Source organism: Pteropus medius, unplaced genomic scaffold, assembly GCF_902729225.1.
Source record: "Pteropus medius unplaced genomic scaffold, Ma_sr-lr_union100, whole genome shotgun sequence".
Classification (NCBI taxonomy): Eukaryota; Metazoa; Chordata; class Mammalia; order Chiroptera; family Pteropodidae; genus Pteropus; species Pteropus medius.
In genome coordinates, this window is record NW_024354500.1 from 10,980,130 (window position 1) to 10,994,621 (window position 14,492).

At 37.4% G+C, this 14,492-nt stretch overlaps 1 pseudogene; it reads right to left on the reverse strand.

Moving 5' to 3' along the window:
- Positions 1-1,036: 1,036 nt before the first annotated feature.
- Positions 1,037-2,465, reverse strand: LOC120594838 (phosphoglycerate kinase 1-like; annotated as a pseudogene).
- Between the last annotated feature and the right edge of the window lie 12,027 nt (positions 2,466-14,492).

A 14,492-nucleotide genomic window follows, 5' to 3' on the forward strand; every position in this document is an offset into this window, starting at 1 on the left:
TTGAGAAGGAAATCAGGTTAGCAGAAATTTCCTTTCTAATAAGATTTATTATACATATCCCCTATAGAACATGTTGATTCAGTGTGCAATGTTTCATTTGGGGATTGGAAGTACAGAGTTGAAGAGGGAATACCTGATAATTCAAGAGGAAAATGTATGTGAAAAATGTATCTATGTTAATTTTATTATGATTTATTATTTGTACCACCATTTGCTTCACAAATGGATTCAATGTGGCAAAGTTATTATATTTTTATTGCCCATTTTGGAAATTTTTATAACATTTTTAATTTCACAAATGGTAGAAATCTTTCAATTCTGATTTTGTAAAATGCTGATGTACTTTGCAAGACCAAATGCTCTCGCAGAATTGCAGGAAAACCCAAGGAAATAAAGCTAAGTGCCTGGAGCCAGAATATAAAAAGTACAGAGAACTAAGCTCTTGTGTATGAGAAACTGAACACTAGAGCTTCCTACTCATGAGAGGTGGAGGTGGGATAGGGAGAGAGGGTGGGGAAAAGAGAGAGAGGCTTTATCTTACTTTAGTTATAGAAGTGAGGTTACAGATTTTTTTCTTCTTTCTCATTGCTTGTGGAATTTATGAAATATTATATTGCAGAGCTGAGCCAGAATTATTCAAAGTAAGAGCTTAAGAAATGGAATAATAGAGTTTTTGAAATTGATCTAAGGTTTAAAGTCGGCATTCGTTCTTTTTTTGAAATACACAAATAAAATACACAAATACACACAAATGACCCTACCCCAGGGTCATTCACTAATTCATTACACAGTTTCCCCGCCCCCCATGGATACTTTTATTATTTATATAGTAGATCGCCAACTTCATCTCCCTACCTCCCTACAATTGAGATTTCATCTTGTTCCCAAACTGAGTAGTGAAACAATGACAAAGCTATTCAGAATATGCTACTCCAAAAAGAGAGCTAAGCTAACAGCTCGCTTTCTTTTAACAGGCAAAATATATGCACTCTAGAATGCACAATGGTTTAGTCACTAAGAAATTCAAATGGGATCTTAAAGAATATAGGAAAATCCAGGGTGCAGTAAAGATGAGCTGAGATGCGCAACTGTTTAAGGGTTCTTGATGCTGCATCTCTTGGCCACTAGTTGCACACCAACTGGAAATGTGGAAAGCACAAAACTGACTTAAGGGATGTGCGCAGGAACCAAAGGCAGGAAAATACTAAACATTACTGAAAACATCCACTCCATGAAGGTCTTTACTTTCTAGGAGCTCTAAACTGTCATCACCCCCCAGTGCTCACATGGCTGACTTTATCCTCCATGTTTTATTTGGCACAGCAACAAGTAGTGTCTTCACCACCTATGATGGTGATGCAGTCCCTGGAAGTGGCTTTCACCACCTTATCCACGAGGGCTTTGGTCTTTCAAGCAAAAGTTTCCCATTCAAATATGCCCACAGGTCCATTCCCCACAATCTGCTTAGCCCTGGCATCAGCCTCAGTGTACATCTTGCTGTTCACAGGACCACAATCCAAGCCCATCCAACCATCAAGTATGCCAGAGGCCACCATAGCTTGGTCAGTTTGGCATTCTCACCAAACTTGTCAGGAGTGACAAAGTCAGCAGGCAAAGTAATCTCCGCATTATTTTTCTTAGCTTTGGACATCGGGTCTTTGACAGTCTTGGCTCTCTTTTCATCAAACAGAGAGGTGTCAATCTCCAAGTTGTTGAGCACCTTAAGGAAGGTAAAAAACCATTTTACCATCACTAATCATCTCTTTGACTTTGTCCAATATGTTATTGATCAGATGAATGTTGTCTGCAACTTTGCTTTACCCAGGATGGCCGGGAAGGGTTGCTCTGGACTCTCTAAGGCCTTGACAAAGTAGTTCAGCTCCTACTTCATAAAAAAACAACAACAACAAAAAAAACAACTTTAGCTTTCTGTGGCAGACTGACTGCCACCATGGAGCTGTGGGCTGGGTGATTAGTGCCAAAAGCTTCATTGACATAGACTTCCCCTATCTTGGAAAGTGAAGCTCGGAAGTCTTCTATTTTAGCTGGCTCTGCTTTAACCTTGTTCCCAGAAGCATCTTTTCTCTTCCCTTCTTCTTCCACGTGAAAGCAAGGATGACAGACCCAGCAGCTGGGTTAGCACAAGCTTTCTCCACTTCCAGGTCCACGCAGTCCTTCAAAAACAAAATATTCTTACCCAGCAGGGATTTGAGTTCTACAGCAACTGGCTCAAAGGAGTACTTGTCAGGAATGGGGATGCCATCAGGCCAGCTCAGGTGGTTCATTCGAACAACTGACTTGGCTCCATTGTCTAAGTAGAATTTGATGCTTGGGATGGCAGCCTTGATCCTCTAGTTGTTTGTTAACTGGCTGTCTTTCATAGGAAGATTAAAGTCCACCCTCAGAATGACCTGCTTCCCCTTTATGTCCAGCTTGTCCAGAGTCAGTTTGTTAGAAAGCAACATCTTGGCAATACAGCAGCGGTGAGAGGTGGGGATCTCTAACAGCGGTGGACGTTGGCTGTGGGATGCACGTGAAATGCCTAGCAAGGCGCGGGTCCCGCGTTCTGTACTTCTCAAGAGCCAGAAGTACAGCAGAGATAAAATCCAACAATTTCATTTAGGGAAATTCCATTCTAGTGGAGAGACAGATAATAAATAAACAACTACAATGTTAGGTGTTGGGTGCTATGAAGAAAAATTAAGCAGAGTGAAGGTGATAGATCAGGGTGAGTGCAACATTATAAAGGGTGTTCAGGGAGGCACTTTGTCATGAGCTATTAAATGGATAACTTCAACCTTATTCTGACAGTCCACACCTCAAAAACATCTAGTATTATCTGTTCCCGGGTATACTAGAAAGTGTACTTTGTTAGTTTTTAATTGTGATTCTAATTCCTACTTAAGAAATACTTGTGTCCTTCATTTCTACCTTAGTCAATAAGCCTATGATGTGTGAAAGACACTACCTGTATATTAGCCAAAAGTGGAATCCCATGAAAGGATCCAAAACAGGAAGGAGCAGAGGGGAACATATTCCTTTGAAAAAAATGGAGACTAGGGGATGTAAAATAATACAGTTAACTAAAGCTAAAAATAAATGACAGAGTATCTGATCTTAGAAAACATAACATATTTTCCTGGAGAACAGAAATCTAAGACAGCAAAGGGAATTCTTTTCCTTACTGTCCCACTTTTATCCCGAAGATCTGAGGGAGCCAAATGAAAATTTCCTGGCATCCTGGGGCAATAAAATAATCTTGGTCTTCTTGTGAAACCACATTAGTATGGAGAGAGAACAGAGGCCCTTTGAGCACTCCTAAGTGCTGTGTAAGCTGCATTTTTCCCCAGGATCTCAAAACTTTGTTTATTTGCAAAGAGTTGTGCTACTAACACATGGAGGCCTGAATGGCCCAGGTGCCATGCTCACATCTGAACACTTATTTAAAAGGAAGCTCTCAATTAAATGCTCTTTCAAGAGCCCAGAGAGATGCATCAGTGATTACTGTAGTTTTTTTTCAAAAATGTTGGTGAGATAGAAAATGCCTTTTTTTTTTTGAAAGTAGACTCAAGATAAAGTGCCCTCAAGAAGATATGGCCTAATGAGCCCTAGGTTATTTGAGCCAATGCTTCCCTTCAACTCTATCAGCTTCAAGCACTTAGAACAACTGACTTCTCCATTAAAAAGGATGTTAGCTTAACTTTTAAGTGACTGTACTTGTGAGTGTGTGTGTGTGTGTGTGCATGTGTGTGTGTGAGAGAGAGAGAGAGAGAGAGAGAGAGAAAGATGGGGTTCTTTGGCCAATAACAGAACTTTGTCAGAGGAAGAGTTCCTTTTATTTTAAAGCTGTCCTACAGAGAGACACTATTTATATACCAAATGCTATAACATCAAGTCCTCAGCTGCAGGAAGTACGTGGATTACTTACCTCCCCAGAAACATAAATACATGCAAAGTTATTGATGTTACTTAGAATCTAGTCTTTATTATTTAGGGCCTGGTTTACCTATCCCTATTCCTTCGTAGCTATAATATTTGAATTGAAAGTTTAACTAACGTTTTGCTGAAGGATTTGATGCCTAAATTGATGGTCCACAGAGCAAAGCCTAGTTTATAAAAAGAAGTTTGTGTTCTCTCCTTCAGCTCTGCTCTTCAAAATTATTCATGAAGATGCAAGGATGCCACATTGTCCCACTGGGCCTCCGGAGGTATGCGCTGTGCAAAAGGGAAGCTGATACAGTCCCAAGCCAGCTCACTTATTTATAACTAAACCCAACTTAAATGCTGCTTTCTCCAGCCTGTCATATCTTTCTCTGGTCACTCTGCTCATAACTTGCCTGTAAAATCTTACCAATCGTAGCTTTTCTTTTTTTTTTTTTTCAGAATACCTGCAAGTAGTTCAAGCCACTTCATATTCCAAGAAGGAGCGTCATGGGAATGGCTGCCAAATATTCTAGATTTTCCAACACAATGGTTTTGAACACTTCACCCTATGTCAGACCTGTGTCCCAACTTTGGTTTAGAAAACCTAGTTACCATGGTACTATGTTGCTAATCTTCGTTTCCAGACTGATTTCAGTTGCACTTCAGATTTTCCAGCTTTGCTTATTGCTCTGACCTCACCACACAGCCAACAGACATTTCCTTGAGTGACTTTATTCCTACTATTTTATCCTTGCTAAATTTTTGCATCTTCGCTTTCCAGAACTGGCTTTCTCATTTGTTGGCTGGCCTATCAGTAATGCTTCTTGAGCTCTTCCTATACCATTTACGTTAATATTACATTTCCATTATCTGCTAATTTCTCTTACTGAAACCCATACAGTAATAAGATTCAGGTTTGGAAATAATCCACAGTTGAGATCCCCAACTCTTTAGAAAGAGAAAGAACATTTATAGCAAGGGATAAGAAGCAGGCTTTCTGAATGATTGTGTATGGTGTCTACCCAATCCTAATACATTCCCAAAGGATTCTAACAAATCCTCAAGGAACTTCTGTTCCATCCTTGGCATGCTCTCCTTATTGTCATGTTTCCTAAAAAATTCTATCTACCTTCTTATTTTCTTTTGTTTTGTTTTTTAACTTTTCTTTATTGTGGTTAAAGAAACCACGTAACATTAAATTTATCTTCTTAACTATTTGTACGTGTACAATTTAGCGTAAGTGTATTTACATTGTTGTGCAACAGATCTCTAGAACTTTTTCGTCTTGCAATACTGACTCTGTATACCCACCAAAAACTAATTTCCCCTCCCCCAGCCTTGGTAACCACCTTTCTTCCTTCTGTTTCTATGATTTTGATTATTGGGATTCTCCAAATAAGTGGAATCATACAGTATTTGTCCCTTTGTAACAAGCTTATTTTCTTTGCATGATGTTCTGAAGGTTCATCCATGTCATAGCACATGACAAGATTGCCGTCTTTTTTAAGACTTCTCAATATTCTGTTATTTATGTATACCACGTTTTCTTTATCCATTCATCTGCCAATGGACATTTAGGGTGCTTCAATCTCTGGGCTATTGTGAGTAATACTGCAAAAAACAAGCGTGCAAAATCGCTTTGGGATTCTGCTTTGAGTTCTTCTGGATATCTACCCAAAAGTGAGAGTGCTGAATCATATTTTTAATTTTTTGAGGAAACTCTACTTTTTTCCACAGTGGCTGCACCATTTTACATTCCCACAACAGGGCACAAGGGTTGCAACTTCTTCACATCTTCTCCAACACTTGTTATTTTCTGCTCTTTTGCTAGTAACTATCCTGATTGTAAGGCGTTATCTCCTGGTTTTGATTTGCATTTCTCTAATGATGAGTGATGTTGAACATCTTTGAATGTGATTATTGGCCACTTGTGTATCTTCTTCAGAGAAATGTCTATTCAAGTCCTTTGTCCATTTCCTAATAGAGATTATTTGTTTAATTGTTTATTTTTTGTTGTTGCTGCTGAATTGTAGAAATCCTTATATATTGTGGATATAAACTCTTTATTGGAAATGTGATTTGCCAATATTTTCTCCCATTTCATAAGTTGCCTTTTCACTCTGTTTCTTGTTTCTTTTGACACGCAGAAGTTTTATGTTTGGTGTAGTCCCATTTGTCCATTTTTTATTTTGTCACATGTGCTTTCGATATCTATATGCAAGAAAACATTGCCAAATCCAATGCCACGAAGCTATTCCCCTACGTTTTCTTCTAGAAGTTTAATAATTTCAGAACTAACATTTACATCTTTAATCTATTTTTGAGTTACTTTTTGTATATAGTATAAAACAAGGGTCCAGCTTCATTCTTTTGCATGTGGATATCTAGTTTTCCACCACCATTTATTGAAGGGACTCCACTTTCCCCACTGTGTAGTTCTAGAACCCTTGTCAAAAACTGCTTGGTCATATATGCTATCTTTTTTTTCTGGGATCTCTATTCTGTTCCATTTGTCTACATATCTGTCTTTATGCCAGTACCATACCATCTTTGTGGTATGTTTTGAAATCAGTGAGTGCGAGGCCTTCGACTTTGTGGTATGTTGCTTTGTGGCATGTTTTGAAATCAGTGAGTGTGAGGCCTCCGACTTTGTTCTTTTTTGTCAAGGTTTTTTGGGCTATTCTGGGTTCTTTGAGAGTACATGTGAATTTTAGGATTTATTTTCTATTTATGCAAAGAATGCCTTTAGGATGTTGGTAGGGATTGCATTTAATATATAGATCATTTTTGGTAGTGTGGATATTTAAACAATATTAAATCTCCTAATCCACAAACACAATATGTCTTTTCATTTATATTTTCTTTTATTTTTTCTTATTTAGTGATGTTTTATCATTTTCAGTGTGCAAGTCCTTTACCTGCTTGGTTAAGTTTATTCCTATGTATTTTATCCTTTATGATCTATAGTAAATGAAATTGTTTTCTTAATTTTCTTTTCAGATTGGTCATTGTTAGTGTATAGAAACACTTTTGAGTGTTGATTTTGTATCCTGCAACTTTGCTGAATTTATTAATTAGTTTTAACAGCTTTTTGGTGAAATCTTTAGGGTTTTTTGCATATAAGATAATGTTTGTGAACAGAGGTAATTTTACTTCTTCTTTTCCAATTTATATGCCTTGTATTTCTCTTTACTGTATAATTTTCTGGCTAGAACTTCCAGTACCATGTTGATTAGTAGAAGTACAAATGGGCATCCTTGACTTATTCCCAATCTTAGAAGAAAAGCTTTAAATATTTCCTTGTTAAGAATGATTGCTGTGGGCTCTTCATATATGGCTTTTATTATGTTGAGGTAGTTTTCTTTGTTCCTAGTTCGTTGACTTTTATCATGAAAAGGCATTTAATTTTGTCAGATGCTTTTTTTTACATCGATTGAGATGTTCACTTGATTTTTTCCACTCATTTTGTTTATGTGGGTATCACATTGATTGATTATCATGTTGAATTATCCTCGCATCCCAGGTATAAATTGCATTTGGTCATGGTGTATGATCTTCTTAATGTGCTGCTGAATTTGGTTTGCTAGTATTTTGTTTAGGATTTTTACATCACTATTCATTGAGGATATTGTTTTTATTTTGTTTTGTTTTATCTTCATCTGGTTTTAGTATCAGGATAATACTGGCATCATAGAATGAGTTTGGGATTGTTCCCTCCTCTTTGATTCTTTGGAAGAACTTGAGAAGAATTGGTGTTAATTCTTTTTAAAATGTTTAATAGAATTCCCCAGTGAAGCCATTTGGTCTTGAGCTTTTATCTGTTGGAAGGTTTCTTTCTTTTTTCTCACTTCATTCTCCTCACTAGTTATAAATCTGTTCAGATTTTTATTTCTTCTTGATTCAATCTTGGTAGGGTGCATATTCTAGGAATTTATTTATTTATTCTGGGTTAACTGATTTGGTGCTGTATAATTAGTCTTAGTCTCTTACAATCTTTTTTATTTTGTGACATCAATTTTGTTGCTCTTTCTAAAAAAACAACTCCTGGTTTTGCTGATTTTTCTTTTATTGTTTTTCTGTTCTATGTTTTATTTACCTCTGCTATAATCTTTATTGTTTTTTTTCTTTCTTCTGACCTCATCCTTATGTTTTTAATCAGATTTATTTATATGCTGAAATTTCAAAATATCTATACCTTTAGCCAAGCTCCTTCTCTGGAACTTGGGATAAACATGTCAACCAACTACTGGACATCTTCACATGGATTTCTAATATCGAAATGTCTAAAACTGAATTTGGCCTCTTCTCCTTTAAAACTTGTTCCTTCTCTATAATAAAAGTGGTTAACACTTCAATACTGTTAACTCGCTATATGCCAGGCATGATTCTAAGTACTTTATACCTATTACTCATTTGATCCTCCCAACAGTCTTAAGAGGTAATTATTATTAACATCATCCCCACTTTACAGATGAAGGAACTGAGGAACAGAGAGATTAGATCACCTGCTAAGGTCATACAATAGTGGCAAAGCTGAGATTTGAACTCAGGCTATGTGGCTCCAGAGGCAATGCTTTTAGTCACTTCTCATTATCACCGCAGTTACCCAGTCACCGACATTGTACATACAGGGACTAGCTTTATCACCTCTCCCCCTCACATCTAAACAATCTTGTTTTCATCAGATCCATCCCTTTCCTCTCAGATACAGTATTCCGTTTTTGCAAATCTACTCAGAATTCTTCAATAACTCTCCATCACAGAGAGAACAAAGTCATGATTTCTTCAGATGATATGACCCCTGCCCTGCTCCTCCAACTTTACTCCTTCCCCTTCCCCACCTGGAACAGGATGTTCTAATAATACTCAACCGTTTTCATTCCCTTTAAACACAACATTGTGTCTGTCCTACAGATTTTTCTCACGTTACCCTCTTACCTGAAATGCGCTCCCAGTTTCTAAATACTCACGTCCTAATTCCTGTTTATTCCATAAGATTTAGCTCAATGTTCCTTTCCAGCAAGCCTTCCTTAATATCTCTACTACCATTGCTGTCCCCACAAGTTGGCTACTTAGCTCAATCCTCCTTTGTGTTTTCATAACAACTGGTGCACATGTCCATCATTGGTTTCTTCTGTTTCACTATTTATTTTGTTTATTTCTCTGCCTCTCCCAGCAGAATCATTTGCTCCTTGAGGGCTATAATGGCAATCAATAGATCTGAAATTCTGTAGCCCCTAGATTGGTAACTGGAAAAAGTATGAATTCATGAAATTTTTTATGTACTGATAGGTATAAAGAGAAACTGAAAATAAATGTCAATGTAATGTTTATGAACAGGCTAAACATGTGTATCTATAAGGGGAAAAAATGAAAAAAGTTTGCATGGATTATTTAGCAAGTATTTGTTAAACACCTGCTTTGCACCCAGCCCCAGTCACTTGCAGTGACTGATAATGTGACAATTTAAATGTTTGAATTGAAAATAAGATCATTCCAAGTTAAATCCACTATCAATTCATAACAGGTTTACTCTCAGATACTCTCTAGATAACAGTCATGCCCTTGGGAAGTGTTATGCCTTCTCTCCAGCCTCTAGTGTTCCAGGTAATATTAGAAAAGAAGAGCCATTGTGCCCTTGTCTTACCCCTCAAGGTAGATGAGAAGCCCAGAGGCTTGCCCACCCCGGTGCTTTTGTTCTGTAGTCTCTCCTTGGCACGTGTGCTCTGGACTGGACTTCTCTTGAGGCTGAAGTGGGGAAAACTCAGATGCAAAACTGTCTTGGGGACAAAAAATAAGCAAAGAAAGGCAAAGTCAAATTAAATTTTTTACCATGCTAATGACATATCCTAGATTACAGTATAGACGCTTAGCTACCAGAGTGCTGCTTTGAGGTATGACTAAGAGCACAACCCTTAGTATTTCTTGGAATTATTTGCATGTAATAATTAAGTCATCCATTTAAACATTTCTTGAGAATCTACATATGCCAGGCACTGTGCCACATTCTGGAGACAAAAAGATAAATAAAAAATAGGTTTTGCACTCAAGAAACTTATAATTTAGTGAATGAGACAGACAAGAGAAGACATAGTTACAGTAAATCATGATAAGGCCAGGTAGGTTACAGGAAGCACAGAATTTTGTGAAAGCACATCAGCAGAGAACCTAGTGTGGAGGAGGGGAATAGTACAAAAAAACAAATATCCTACCCCCGTACCCTCCACCCTGTAAGACTTGTTTCCTTTAAGAAAAGGTTACAATGACTAGATTGAGGACTGAAAATTTCTCTCTCAACAAATTGGTAAGTCACAGAACTAGCATATATGTGAAGCTGGAGTGTGAAAGATGGGGCATGAAAGATTCCAGTCTTAGAAAGTTTCAGACGAGCACTTGAATTTCCCCCATTTGTGAATCACATGGAAAATTACAGGGATTCAATTTGTTTTGTCAATAGCCCTAAAAGGGCTATGTGCAGGTGAGAGGGGGACCCCAGCAACCATATATGTGAAATGGACCTCCCCCTGCCTAATTAAGGCTAGTAAGATGAGGAAGACGTAGCCTCACCGGATCTCTCATCCCAGAGGATGAAGTAGGCAAAGCCTCCTTTCAATTCTTCAAAGAACAATAGATATGCCCTACAGGAGAAGCTAGCACTGGATGCCCAACCCAGAGAGACTAAGAGAGCTGAAAGGTTAATGTCTGAGTCAAAGAGAATGCAGACAAGGCCTTGAAATCTAGATTTGAAATGAAAACAGAAACAGGCATGGCCAGAGCAGGTTCTGGGGTCAGCAATAATAAAGACCACACATATTATGCATCTGTCATGTGCCAGGAAATGATGGTGCAAAGGGGGTCTTTAGTCTACCTCGACCTCACCTCAAATATATCATGTAGATAAAAATAATGGGATTGTTTTGCCAACAGAACTTCAAGGCAAATCCTTTAGCTGTCATCCCTCTTCCAATAAAATGGTAGTTCAAAAGTCCCTTCTGTATGTAAGGTTGTGTCCTTTGCCATGGACAATCTTGGTTTATACCTGTTCCCCCTCAAATTTTTAATAGCCCCTTCTTTAATTCTTAAAAGAGTTCTTGTCTGGACAAAGATTCTTGAGCACCAATTGTGCCAGTAACTGAGCTCAACACATTGCTTCTACTATGTTATTTAATTTTCACTACTATCATCTTTATTTTTACAGATGAAAACTTGAGGCTTAGAAAATTTAAGGAGCTTTCCCCAAATCCTGAAATCATTAAATGGAAGTAATGGGGATTGAACTCAAACCTATCTGAAGCCAAAATTATGGGCTACAGTTTACCTGTGTTTCTACAGTGAAACACTGCTCTCTTGGCAAGAACATGAAAAGTTATGTCAGGATGAAACTAACTAAAGAAATACATGAGGATTTAGTTTTTCAAAATCACTCTGTATTTGTGAGTTCCAAACAACCATGTTCTAACGTACTTTAGTTAGTTCTCAAAGAATAACTAGTTTGATAATAAAAGGAGGTTAGCAGAGGGAATTTTATTTCAGGAAGAAGAAACAGAGATGAGAAATAACTTATGGATGTTCAGTAGAATAAAAATAGAAGATTCAGGTTGTCAGAATACAGTAGAGCCCCCCTATCTGTGGAGGTATGTTCCAAGACCACCAGTGGATGCCTGAAACCACATATAGTACCGAACCCTATATGTACAATGTTTTTCCCTATACATACACATCTATGATAAAGTTTAATTTATAAATTAGGTATAGTAAGAGATTAACAATACTACTAATAAAATAGAACAATTGTAACTATATACCGTAATAGAAGTTATGTAAATGTGGTCTCTCTCTGATAACCAAGACCACAACTAAGTGACTACTGGGCAGGTGGCATATACAGCGTGGATGGACATGCAGGACAAAGGGATGATTAATGTCCAAAATGGGAAGGAAAAGGATGGCATAAAATTTCATCACCCTACGAAGAACGGTATGTACTTTAAAATTTATAAATCTTTTTAGTTCTGGAATTTTCCATTTAATATTTATGGACTACAGTTTACCACAGGTAACTGAAACCTCGGAAAGTGAAACTACAGATAAAAATGGACTACTGTAAGCAGAGAACAGTCATTAAACTGAAGCTCTAAACAGTTCACGAGGGCCAGAACTAAAGGTGTAACACTGAAGAATGAGAGTAGAGATGTGGTTCGAGAGATATTTGGTAGATACAATGGACTTAGCCTGGTGACCAAATGGGAGGGGTCAGGGTGAAGCAGATGGAGAGGGCAAGAATGATGCTTAGTTCCATCTGTGCTTACCAAACTACCCATGGAAGTCAAATGAATCAGAGTTTCCAGATGATGGGCCTTGTAACTTGATTGACAAGTGTTGCCAGAGAAACTTATCATCTGGGAAAGTGAAACACTGGAAAGTAGATAATGGTTCCATTAAAAGAGTCAAGGATAGGATGAAGAGCTTTTATAAAAAAGATAACTTTATTTTGGAAATAGTAAATTTGATCTAAGTAGAAAGTTCAGCAGGTGTGCAGACTGGGTATCTGAAACTGAAACAGCTGTGCTGGAAGTTTTTAAATTTTAATTTAGAAAATTGTTTATGGGTGAGTGTTAATGTGAAATTACCCTGCAGGACCAGATATTATGATAAAAGCGACGAACTAAAAACAAAACCTCAAATAATGTTAAAACTTAAAGAGCAGATGTAGAAAGAGAAACAAATTAGAGAGAGAAAGAAAAGTTTTGGGGATCAGAAAAGAACCAAGAAGAGATGATGTCAGAAGCCAAAGAAATATGGTTTTCAATGAAGACAGAGTGGTTAGCAGTGTCAACTGCCACAAAGAAAAGAATTTGAATTTTCTCTTAAAATTAGCACTTAGGAAATCACTTGTAACCTTACCGAGGCAGTTAGATTACAGTGAAATGGAAAGTAAGTAGGATTGGGAAAGTGTAGACAAGTAGCATTAGCTACACTTTCCAAAATCTGGGCAGAGAAGGAAAGGATTGGAGAGTGAGAAGATGATGCATACGGAGAGATTTGGAGTTGAGGGAGAGCTTTTTTTTTCAAATCCCTATTAAGACTGTCAGGTCGTCAAAAAATAAAGGACTATGCTTCGAAGCCCAAAGACAATAGATGTGTGTATACTAAAAAAAAGAAAAAAATACATAATCATGTTTTTAGGCCAAGAAAAGGGATCATGAGGAATGAGAAGGTTGACACATAAGAAAGAGCAGATATTAGCGAGGGGGTGGCTGTGAGTAAATAAATAGGATAAGAGCAAGCTATAGATAGAGTTTTAAGAGGAAGAATGTATTGTTCTCTAAGAGAGGAATAAAGAGGAAAGAATGGGTAAAATCAAGAACTCTTGATGGACAAAGAAGAATTCAAGGAACATATGCCAGTGAGCTTTGTCCCAGTAAAGTAGAAAATCAAGCCATCCAGTGAGAGAGAGAGAGAGAGAGGTAGGGGATGCTTCAAGAGTTCCAGTGGCAAAACTTTGAAAGACTATGGAAAATTGACATTTGAACCCCTTGGCTAAAAATCCTTGCCTTGCTGTGTCCAGCAAACCTATATTATGCTCCTTACCTGACTGTAACCAAGCCCTACCTCCCATACTAAACCAGATTTTGAAATGTCTATAAAGATCCCAGCTTTGCCCTTACCTTTCTGAGATGCTAGTTAAAGCAAAGCTATCCTAACATAGCAAGCAATAAATTTAGTTTTCCAATATCTACAAGATAGTTCTGGCAATATTTTATGGAGCCAGCATTTAACTAATATATTCTAAAAAAATTAATGGAAGGTAATTAGACCTTTTCTTTATGACTAGGAATCAACCATTCATATGATAATGCCAAATTTTTAAACTATTCAGCATTTATGTTTCTGAACAGTTTAGAGCTTCCTGACTATATATATATATATAGTCAGTTTAAACTCTGACTGTATATACACACACACACACACACACACACACACACACACACACACACACACACATACATATAGGATATATGTATATATATATATTATATATATATATATATATATATATATACCTAAGAAAGGATCCTATGGGGCTTCTCTTACTAAGGGATCTCTGTAATCTCTGTTTGTCCTCTTCATCCCTGGCTCTCTGCTCCCCTACATAGTTCCCATTAACAAGTCCACCAGCTGTCCCTCCTTCTACTCAATTGTGCATGGCCCCTTCCCCTGAAAGGTAGACATGGGGGAGGTGAGGAGAGTCTATTACCAACAGGCACAGTGCTAAAGGCTGAGAGTAAACTTTGAAATATCAGAGAGAATTCTAAACTCAAGCCAAAGAAGTATATTCAAACCACGCTATCCATCTATAGGGCATTTTCCCCTAACAATTTCTCTGTGGTGTGTTCTTCTATCTCTGACTTTCTTTGCCTTTCTTCAAAAGAACTCTTCACAGTACCAATCAGAGTGCTGCTTCTGTTCATATCATTAAACTAACAGATGACAGACAGCATTATGAACATAATCTTTATTTCATTTCTGTCATTCTTTAGGTTGGGTTTTGTTGTGTTTTTTTTTTT